The sequence below is a fragment of the Acomys minous genome, assembly GCF_964271855.1.
Source record: "Acomys minous genome assembly, chromosome: 15".
NCBI lineage: Eukaryota > Metazoa > Chordata > Mammalia > Rodentia > Muridae > Acomys > Acomys minous.
The window spans coordinates 58,787,166-58,797,789 of NC_140497.1; the positions used below are offsets into that span (position 1 = coordinate 58,787,166).

The window sequence follows — 10,624 nt, forward strand, 5'->3', positions numbered from 1 at the left end:
GCATCTAGGAGGAAAGGCCTCACTCATTTCTTTCTTTCCTGGAGTCTCCCAGCTAATTTGGTAGGAAGACTGCCTGGGAAGCGGTTCCACTCCTCTTGTTAATAATTGTATCTGGTAGAGTGTGGCTCTTGGGGGCCACTGAGAGCAGGTTGTGTGGTCAGAATTAAGAAAACAAGAATGGGCCCTTGCAGTAAAATTACTTTAAAAGTCAGGTCGAGATAGAAACAACAAAAGAGTTTCAACAATTTAAAACCCAAGCCTCACACTGCATTCTTGTGGCCTTGGAGGGGTAATCTTTACTTTAGCTAAAGGTCAGCAGGCAGCCTATCTGGCCTGAAGGTAAACACAGTTCTAATCAAGACTGCTAAATGTTTTCCACAAGCAAAGGAAACTGCAGGGTTTTTTTTGGGGGGGGGGGGGGGATGGGGGGAGGTGAGGAAGAGAGAGGGAGAGAGGAGGGAGACGAGAAAAGAAGGCTTAAAAATAGGGGGGCCAAAGTTCACCAGCTTTAAGACTGACTTTATATTGAAAACAACAACAAAACCTAACTATTACAGCTTTGAATCAAAATTGCTTCTGATACCATGACTGCAGAAAGCGGGCGGGGGAGGGGGGTGTTGGGGTTGAGACAATCGGAATTTTGTGACTGTCCCCAGCAACCCTCCCCCCAACCACACAAAACAGGCTGAACTGGTCTGCACATTTGAACTAAGCTTCAAAAACCATCTCACTTCACTTTTCTCCAGGGTTTGAAAAAGAATCAAATCAGCGTCACAATCAAAAGGCTGGATTAATAATTAGGAAACAAAAACGATTAAAGATCTGGCCAGAGACAACGCTGGCGATGCAGACTCCTTTCCGCTCAAGGCAGTTTCTCTGCACTAAGTTGTTCAGTGAGCGCTTTTTTCATTCAAATTTCTAGTTCAGAGCCCTACAGATTCATTCGTCTAAAGGCCAAGAGTGGAGACTTGGAAGTTCCTGCTCACCTGTTCGAAGATATTTGGGTCTTTCAAAACAGCAGTGACCGGCCAGTTTTCATGCTTGCTCCAGGAGCTTCCAGGGCCGCCTGAGCTGTGACCAGGCTCAACTTCGGTGTACAGGTGGCTGGAGGAAGGAGGAGGGCATTGGTTGGTTCAGAGCAGGAAACGTGTGACATCACGGAAGTGTGGCTGCGACCTCAGGGACTACTAAAACAACCCAGGAAGCCCCGCCCTCCCCCCTGTCAATTACCTGAGTACCTGGGGAGCAGGTAGGTGACGTCTCTCAGAGGACAAATGAATCAGTTAGAACAATTTGCTGGATGGAATTTACTTTCCTTCCTGAGCGTAACACGTGTCCAGCCCCGTGTACAGATCTGAATGCATATGCCTGATTGTTGTTTCCCAAGCCGCTCTTTTTCTCCCTCAGGCCGATTTTGTATGCCTGATTGTTTCCCCTGCCCTCACAAGCCCACACAGCCAATGTCATCATTTATAGGGAAGTTTAAACACTAAACCAAGACGGTGATTTTTGAAGCGGTAAAAAGAAAAAGGTTGTGAAGACTCAGCAATATCTGCGATTTGTCCCCCCAAATGCCTTCCTGAATCTCATCCATTTTAGTCCCTAGTGTTTTTCTGTTCCAATATTATAACAAACTAGCGGTGACGTTACACGGCTACTTCTTAAAAAAAAAATCTAAATTTGACGCCTGTCAGCATCATTTGCCAAAACCCCTCACACACACACCCCCGCCCCGCCCCCAGCATTGTAATAGTATTATACTCAGGCACTGATAAAACTTCGGTCATTCCTACCTCGGTTGGGTCGGCTTGTCACATGGTGGTTACAGCTCACCAGAGGCCTGCAATTAGGAACACTTTAAGTGATTCAGGTTGGAATGATAGCGCCTCACTAAGGGGATGTTGTCTGCTGGGAGAGTAGGGAAACAGAGTCAGAGTTATTTTGGTCCCAAGTTTGGTGTGTGACCCTGGACAAGTCACGGCTGCTTCAGCTTTTCCAACAGGAAAGAGAGGCAGCTGTGAGGCATCTTGCCTGCTGGTTAAGGCCTGTGGCATCTTGTGCCCAGCGCACCAAACAGCTCCTGTCAGCACGTTGAATTGCTGTGAATGCCCGTGGCTCGCAGCCAAACCTCTCTCCCCAATTTATTCACCGGGGTGTTCTCGCTCCTGGGTTGGTTCAGGCCGACTTTTGTCCCTTAAGGAAAACACCAGCTGAAAACCCTCCTACTCCTTCTGACCACGCCCCTACGGCTTCACCTGGTCTACCACCTCACAGCTTAGCAGAGGTTTGTGGGCTGGGCTGAGGGGCAATGTTGGAGAAATAAATAGAGAGAGGCACCCAATCCCCCCCCCCTAGTGTCCCCGTTGGTGGTTCCTAATCACCTTGTAAGGCAAATGGGGAGGGGCGGAGACGGAAGATGAATCTAGCGCAGGAGGCAACTTCAAAAGACTGGCTCACCCCCGGACAGGCCTAAACTGCCTCTCCCACTTGGGACCCAGGTGGGAAGCTTAAAAACACACACAAAAGCAACTTTTCACGACGTTACCCAATAGAAACTAAGGGAGGGGTGGCCTGTATTAGTAAAAACAAAACAATCCGAACAGGGGGAATAAATGAAGGCAGCCAAACCTTTCACAGGCGGCTTTTTCGCAGGAAGGGTAATATTAGCCCACTAAAACAAAGGCTTCTCTTTCCTGAGACTGGGTATCTATCACTTGGGATGGGAGGAGACTAGGCTACTGGCGTTGAATCAGACAGAAAGCCACGCCCCTCGTTGAGGCCCGCCCTCCGTGTGTTGTCAGTCAGGTCTCACCTTGCCCAAGGGGTTTGGCTCTGACCAGGTAAAGCAGTTAAGAGTTCCTGGCACTGGAGGCCCGGGCTTGGTTGCAGGAAAAATACATTTGCATAAAATGTGCAATAAAACGAACGCATATAGAACTTCGCTGAAGGCCTCTAGACTTGTGAGAGGTTACCTTGCTCTATCCACAAACACACAGCCCTCCACACATATAGCCCCATGAAAGAAAGAGAAGAATGGAGGAAAGAAGGGAAAGAAAAAGTGGATTAGCTTTAAACTCGGAGTGGAGCCAAAGCTCAGGTGCCACGTATAAGAAAAAAGAAACGCCTGGCTGTTCCATACGGCCAGCCAAGGCAAGTGAAGAGCTTCTCTACGCTGCTGAATGCAGCATGGTCTTTAAAGGTTAACGATCAGTTCAATACAGACTCCATTGTCCCGTTTGGACTGCTGTCCTGTTTGGGCAAAGCCTTGGATTCTAAGGTGCCGGAGGAAAAAATGGAAAATGATCACCAAAGTGTTTGCCATGGCTGCTTAACTCTCCCAAGAACTTTATCCCACAACCCCTTGTGTCAGCTCCTAGTGCCATTTTCAGGAACACAGGCCAGGTCAGGAAAACAGGGAGGAGAGAAGCGGAGAGTTGGTTCACGCTGCAAGTGGCAGAACCAGAGCAGTTTGTCACCAAGGCCTTTCCTAAGCCGTGAAAAGAAATCAGATTCTAATTGTAAGCTCTCTGGGTGAGGTCCTAAATGTGAATTTCTTTGTCTCTCTCTGTCTGTCTGTCTGTGTCTGTCTGTCTGTCTGTCTGTCTGTCTGTCTCTGTCTCTCTGTCTCTGTCTCACAGTCTGTCTGTGTCTGTGTCTGTGTCTGTGTCTGTCTGTCTGTCTGTCTGTCTGTCTGTCTGTCTCTCTCTCTCTCTCTCTCTCTCTCTCTCTCTCTCTCTCTCTGTGTGTGTGTGGGGGGGGGGGTGTTTCTCTGTTTCCCTCTCCCATCTCCCCATTCCCCACTCTCCCTCTCGACAGAGTCTCTAGCCAGTCTGGTCTCAAACTCCCCATGTGTATGAGGATGACCTTGACTTTGGATCCTTTTGCCTCCACCTGCTGAGTTCTGGGGTTACAGGTGTGAGCCTCCGCCTCTGGTTTTATTCAGTATTGATGTTCGAACCCAGGGCTTCCGGAATGAGAGGCAAGCCTTGTACAACTGAGTTACACTCCCAGTCCTGCCCTGCCTGCCCCCCCTCCACCTTTTGAGACAGCATCTTGTGTAGCCCAGGCTGACCTTGAACTGTTGATTCTCCAGCTTTCAATTCCCAAGCGCTGGGGTTCCAGCCATGTTCCACCACGAAGGGCTGCCCTCAGCTTCTTACATCAGGCATTATTCTAAAGCAAGAGCCTGGTTGAAACAAGAGTGTGGGCTGAGAAAGAACTGCAGATGTGAATTAGTTAGCAGCCTGGTTTATACACAAAACATACAGGTGTAAAGCATATATTCTTATGTAAGCACATGGATATGGATATGGATATATGGATATGGATATATAAAAGGCATAGGAAATCACACCACTTCTGAGGATGCTCTTGGACTTGCCTTTTGGAGACCTATCGAATCAAACCCAAGAATAAAGGAGAGCTTGAGAGGCCGCTTGAGAAAGACAAATGACTCCCTATAGCATCTCCCATGGTCATTTCTATCAGCAGTCTGTTCGAGAGCCTAATATGATCTGCCTACAGTTGAATAAAATGACATAACGTAAAAGTACATTTGAGTGGTTTAGACCAGAGGCAACAGAGAGTAGACACACGCTGCTTCCCTGCAGCCAGCCTGCCACATACACACACATACCGAAACCATGGCCACTGTCATTGTTAAAAGTTAAGGTGCGCTGGAGCTCGGAGCTAACCCTGTGTCAAACAGGACTGCCATCACAGAATGCCACCATCTCTATGCATTCAGCTGTGTGGTTTGTCACCACAGCTTGGCTTGTTGACTGACGTTCTCTCATAGGAATTGAGGTAGGGGATTCTCCAGAGTGCGAACCCCCTCCCATCCAGTTGTATGCAATTATGCTCCAATTGCATGAGATCAGGGAGGGGCTAGAAATACATAGGCTGGAAGGTCTAGGGAGGGGGGAGTCCCACCTATTGGCCCATTGGGAAGACCTCATCCATGCTGGTAGACCCTCTAATGTGGCTGCATTAAGGTCACCCACACTCTGCCCATAACCCCCACTACACTGTGAGTAAAGCCTAATAAACTCATTGGTTCCAGAGCGAAGTGTGGTGAACCATACCTCAGTTTACCATTGTGACCTTAGGAGGAGGGTAGGCTTTATTTACACCTTCCTAAGTGAGGAAATTTTAGCAACAGCTTGGAACCTCCAGGTACACTAGCAGTCAATGCTAACCATCCTCTCTCAAGAACAAATCATTTCTAGCCCTACGTTGACAGCCAGAGGGAGCAAGGGGTGGTTGATGTTGCCAAGGCTTCTGGGAAAGCTTCACTGACAAAAGGAAGATGAATTGGACCCGGAAGGAGAGCTGGTGGCAAGGGCAACTCACAGGGCCGGAGACAGGAGTGACAGGCTGTGTGTGTGTGTGGCAGGGCAGCAGTACGAATCGATGTTCTCGGTGCTCAGCTACTCCTCTATAGCCTTCCTCCTCTTTGGGAGCTGGCCTCTTCTGCTGTGGCCAGATGCAGGAAACTTCTGCAAACGCAGGTGGGAAGCATTAGGGAGCTCAGAGGATTCAAGGCTGAGCCTTTCCCAGTTACTCGGCCAGCTCACGTGGGCTTTGCAATTCGTCTGAACTCTTATATGTCTTGACAGAGCCATGGAGGCAGGAGAGGGGGTGGGCCCACGAGGCAGGCTGGCATTCTCAAGGCTTCTCTGTGGCAACGAGCCTATGGCTAAAGCTTTCCTCTCTGACTCAGAAGAATGACTCTGCCCCGCATTCGCATCCTTCTTTTACCCCCAGCATATTTGTGGGGCTTTCTAAGGTGGCCAAATGCCACAATAGGGAACAGATTTCATCTGACTTTAATAAAGTCGTCTCTAGAAAAAGCCTCAGCTACATCATTTCTGAAGTTATTCTGCATTATTAGATGAGATTGCTGTGTATACATTGCATCACATGGGCCTTGGTTTTGTTTTTTGTTTTGTTTTTTTTTTTTTTTTACTAGCTTAGCTCCAAGCCTTTCATTAGCTAAGTACAGTGCTTAGCACGATATGTGCAAGCGGGTCTCCACAGGGCAGTTCTTGGTATCAATCAAGACTTCCTGGCTCTGTTATGTGGGAGAGAGCACACCTCTCTCCACTCAGCCATGGGCTGCCTGTTCCACTAGGCACCCCGTGCGCATCATAGGAGACACACATTTCCTGGTTCACTTGGCCTCTGTGGGAGAGAGAAGTACCTCAATTATTGATGAGGATGCACATTTTGTGAGGTCCACTATGCGGATTGAAGCCAGTGCTCTCTTATTTACCAAAAGGAAAGCAGCGGCCATGTCCTTGCTTTCTTTGCAGTTGTCCCAAGTGTAAAGTTTATGATAACCAGATCTCCATGGTTACATCATCTCATCCTTGCATAAACCATGTGAGCCGTTCCCGAGCAATGTCTAGTGGTGGGCGTGGTTGCTGTAATGGCAACGGCATTGACCTCCGTTCTCAGGCTCACCCCTTGGATCTCATCATCAGCCTGTATGCCAAACGTGTCCCACCTCTCAGCCCTTTCTACACATAGAACAGCAGCTGCTTGCTGCCCCGTGTTAGATGGGAGCAGGCTTGCTCATGGCCTTGTTACCCCAGGGAAAGGGTTTCCCAAAGCACATTTTTACCCAACCATGTCCCATCTTTTTCTCACTCTGCCCTGGGAGTCTTGGAATGGTCACCTGGGAAAGAGCAGGGGGTAGGCTCAGATCTGCTCGTCCTCTGTCTTGGATGGAGCCCAAGTTCTCCTGGGTTGCTCCATGCCCCAGGTTTTTGTTTGTTTGTTTATTTGTTGCTTTTTTTTTTTTTCTGTTTGTGAATATGCCATACCCAAGTCTCCCCCAGCTGGGTGCCTTCTAGAGCTGTCTTCCCAATCCTACGTTTAGCCTCCATTTCAGTCTCTTATCATTTCAAGACTGACACATCTGCTTCTATAACGACTTAAAATTTTCTTATTTTCCTGAACACTAGTGGCAAAGAGGGTCATTGTTCGATAGGGTGTCCTTAATGCAGGCCAAAACCTGATTGTGGTTCCCATAACAACCTGTCTCTCTTGTTTTGTCTAGGCTCCTGTCAGTGCTTGCCATCCTGACTGTTTCCTTTCCACTGCCTGCATCCACATGATGCACCCACGACACTGTACTGAGCCCCGGCAGACGCTGTATGCTATCTGTGCTTGACATGCAAACACAAAGCCTGAGCAGAAAGCAACTTGTCCAACACGCCCGGCTGGTTACAGACAGACCACTGCTCCATTGCTGGCTACCTGGAGCATTGCTCTGGGAAACCCTGAGACACTTCTTTTCCCACGGAACCTTTTCTGACTTCCCCAAGCAGATAGTTGTCTGTGCCCTCTACAAGCTCTACTTGAGCACTTTAGCGTGTGTGGTTTTTTTAAAATGGTCGTCTCTAAAGATGGTGAAGCACAGAATGAGGCTTTTCCCATAGGCCCAGGGATTAGCACAGAGTCTGAAAAGAAGAGGAAGAGATGAAGAGAGTACATGTTGCTGAGCTGAATCTCGAGCCAACCCTTCCTTTGCCCACAAGCTTTGGGGAGTTGGGTACCACATTTAGTTTTCACAACAGCAGATGGCAATCTAAGCATTTACTCTCCATTCACCCCTCACCTATGTGACACACTGACTGAGTACTTTCCACAGAACAGCCAGAGTCTAAGAGAAGAGTCCCTAACTTTTATGTATTTAAAGCCAGTGGGAGATCAGAGTTAAAACAAAGTACAATGTAGCAATTGCCCTAAATAAAAATGCTATTGATGCAGTTACCCAAGAGAAGGAGGCTTGAGCTCCTTTAAAGTCTTCAAGTTCTCTGCAATGAATTAGCAAAGCTGGCCCCAGAATGCTGACGTTCCCACGATAACCTCAGAGCCCAGCCATCTTATGTTGGTCCAGTGTGTGTGTGTGTGTGTGTGTGACCAGATGACCTAAGCCTTTTATATAGCTTTTTCCTCTGCCCTAGTGTGAGAAGAGGATTTCTAAGTGGACAGAAAAACCGTCCATGTCTCCATTACAGCCTCTGTCTCAGAGCCACAGTTAGGGCTGGCTGGTACCCAGGTGAGAACGTGGGAAAGATCTGGGTCCTGCCAACGATGGTAACATCTGTAGACACTGAGATGAATTTCAATTCCTTTAAGGCGGTATTGGCAGCTTAGTAGGCCTTTTGGAAAAAATCCTACTTTAAACATCAGCTTCTAAAGCATTTCATAACTTACAAGTCTCTAGATTGTACTTGTGTATGGGCAGTCCTCAATAGAAAAGAACGAATTATTATTTGCCTCAACCCTTCCTGGGCTTGCTGGCTTGGTGCTCTCTGTGAATTGACTTTAGACTTAGGGGACCAAATTCTTAAAACAAAACAAAACAAAACAAAAAACTCTTTTCCCAAGGGAGTTTAAAATTCATAGTCGTCAGTGACACCAAGTGACCTAAGGACAAACAAGTCCTGCTGGCGGAATATAGTGGAAAGAGCAAAAGCAAGAGAAGAATTGTCATGCTGGCCAAGTGGGGTGTGTAAAGTCCCCAGAAGCCAAATTCCTAGGCGGGGGAAGGTGTTTCCTTCCCAGTGAACTTTCACTTCCATCCAGCAAAGGGCAGGGCCTCTAGAACAGGGATCATTGCCAACGAGCTGAGCCGTCCCTCTGCACCTTCTAAGTCAAAGACTAAGAAAGAGGGTCACCACAAAAAGTACTCACCACCAACGGAGAGACAGCCTTGGCCAAATCCTGAACAACAGGGTCTCCAAAACAGTGAAGCTCACTTGACCTCTCTCCAATCCCCAGAGTGAAGACGTTCCTTTTCATTTGCTCAGGGAATTTGGGTCAAGTGTCTGATGTCCTCGGACCTTCTCACGGCTGAATTCCCGAGGCGCACCTGTCACTAATCCACAGTGAGGTAGCTGGAGCCAACAGGATTAGACTTCCTGGTGAACCAAAAGCCACAGAGCCTTGGAGCCTGAGGTTTTGGAATTGGGTGACGTGGAGGGAGGACCTGCCCATGTCCACTTCTGGTGCCTCTCACCCATCCATCCATCCGGAGTTCAGATTACCAACAAGCAATGGTCACTCTCCTGCCGCTGTCCTTTGTCCCTTATAAGAGTATAGGGGGCCATCATGACACTTCTCTGAAGTCCCCCATTCCTACGTAATCCATTTATCCTCAGTTGGAAACGCTGACTTCAGCCGTAATTCAGGGACCAGATGTCAGGTGAGAGCAGGAAGCTATCCATTCCTCTTGGGATGTGGAAATGTCAGAGAAGAGCCTTGTATGTCTCGTTCAAATCTACTTAGCTCATCCCAATGACCTGCATAAAGGGTTAAAAGCTGGGGCCTATGTTATTAGCCAGTCTGGGTACTTAGAGGCCTCCCGCACCCCTATCTCACAGTTCTCTGCTTGTGATGCCTTAATTGAAGCCTTTGACACTATCAGGATCAGCCATCAGCCCTGGCTGGCCAGACTGGTTTCTCTAGTAGCTGTGTCCCCTCCTAAGATAACAAGGTAACCCTCTCACTCGCCTTCTCTTCCTTTTCCAAAGAGATGGACTACAAGTAGAAGGCTGACAAATTGAGCTACTATTATGCTCACATCTCCATACTGTGTGACTTTCACTAAAATACCTGCCAGGGAGACCAACTCTGTCCCTGGAGGAACACTGTTTCCCATCCACCCACCTGTCACTCACAGCAGCTGTGGCCCCAGCATGAGTGTGGCAGCAACATGACATGCTGGGGATTTTCCTCTGATCACTGGGTTGGGGACCGAGCAGACAGTACTTGTACCAAGAGGAGCAAGTGTACTATCACCCTCCTGGAGATGTAAAAAGCCATGATGTCCCCGGTTTGCCTTCACTAGGGCAAAGGACCCACATGTCAGTGTCACCAGCATGTCAGACTGAAGCTGCCTAAAGTCACACTCTTCCAGGTGGTCACCACGGTTCCTCCCTGTCCCCAGACCTCTCACACAAATGATCTGCTTGGCAGAACCTAAAGCCATCTACCCTCAAATGCCCAAATGACATGTCATCTCTATTAGCACCATTGAAGTGCAAACCACCAGAAGTTTGTGTACATCTCTGGGCAAGAAACAAGGGCCTTCCATCAAGTCGGCCACTGAAGACATTTTACAAAAGAAGCCATTTCCAAAGTTGCATCCAGGAGACAGACTAACCCCAGAGAAGATAGGACAGTGTGTGCGCCAGGAAGGGGTGGGTAGGCTAGAGTGTGCATTGCATATGAATTGATGTGAATTAACAGGGCTGGGTTGGAGGCAGGGGTATATGAGTCCATAGGGCTGTGCCGCATTGGAATAATCTCATGAGATTTCATAGAAAATGGCACGGTTCCTCATTAGGAAGTCTTAGGAATCTACAGTAGGAGTGAGAAACTCAAAGGCAGAGTCGAGGGCCCAGTGGTATATACCCAAAGCAGTAGGGCTGAAGTTACCGTCTTCGGTGAGGACCACGGAGCCAAAGGGAGCTAGTGCCCTCAGCCGCCTGTGATTTCACACTATGGGGGTGAGCCTGCTGGTCCTGACCTGGAAATGCTGGCTTCAACTTGAGTCCTGTGAGGAGCTGGTGCCCAGCAGAGATTAAATATGTAAGAGTGTGACTAGGAA

At 48.4% G+C, this 10,624-nt stretch overlaps 1 protein-coding gene across 1 annotated transcript in view; it reads right to left on the reverse strand.

Moving 5' to 3' along the window:
- LNX1 (ligand of numb-protein X 1) overlaps positions 1-2,692 on the reverse strand; it is a 107,808-nt gene extending 105,116 nt beyond the window's left edge. The window contains exons 1-3 of the mRNA XM_084759715.1: positions 2,629-2,692; positions 1,794-1,840; positions 987-1,104 (exon numbers count right to left, since the gene is read on the reverse strand). The gene's annotated coding sequence lies outside the window, so the exon portion shown is untranslated. The remainder of the gene's footprint in view (positions 1-986; positions 1,105-1,793; positions 1,841-2,628) is intronic.
- Positions 2,693-10,624: the final 7,932 nt, after the last annotated feature.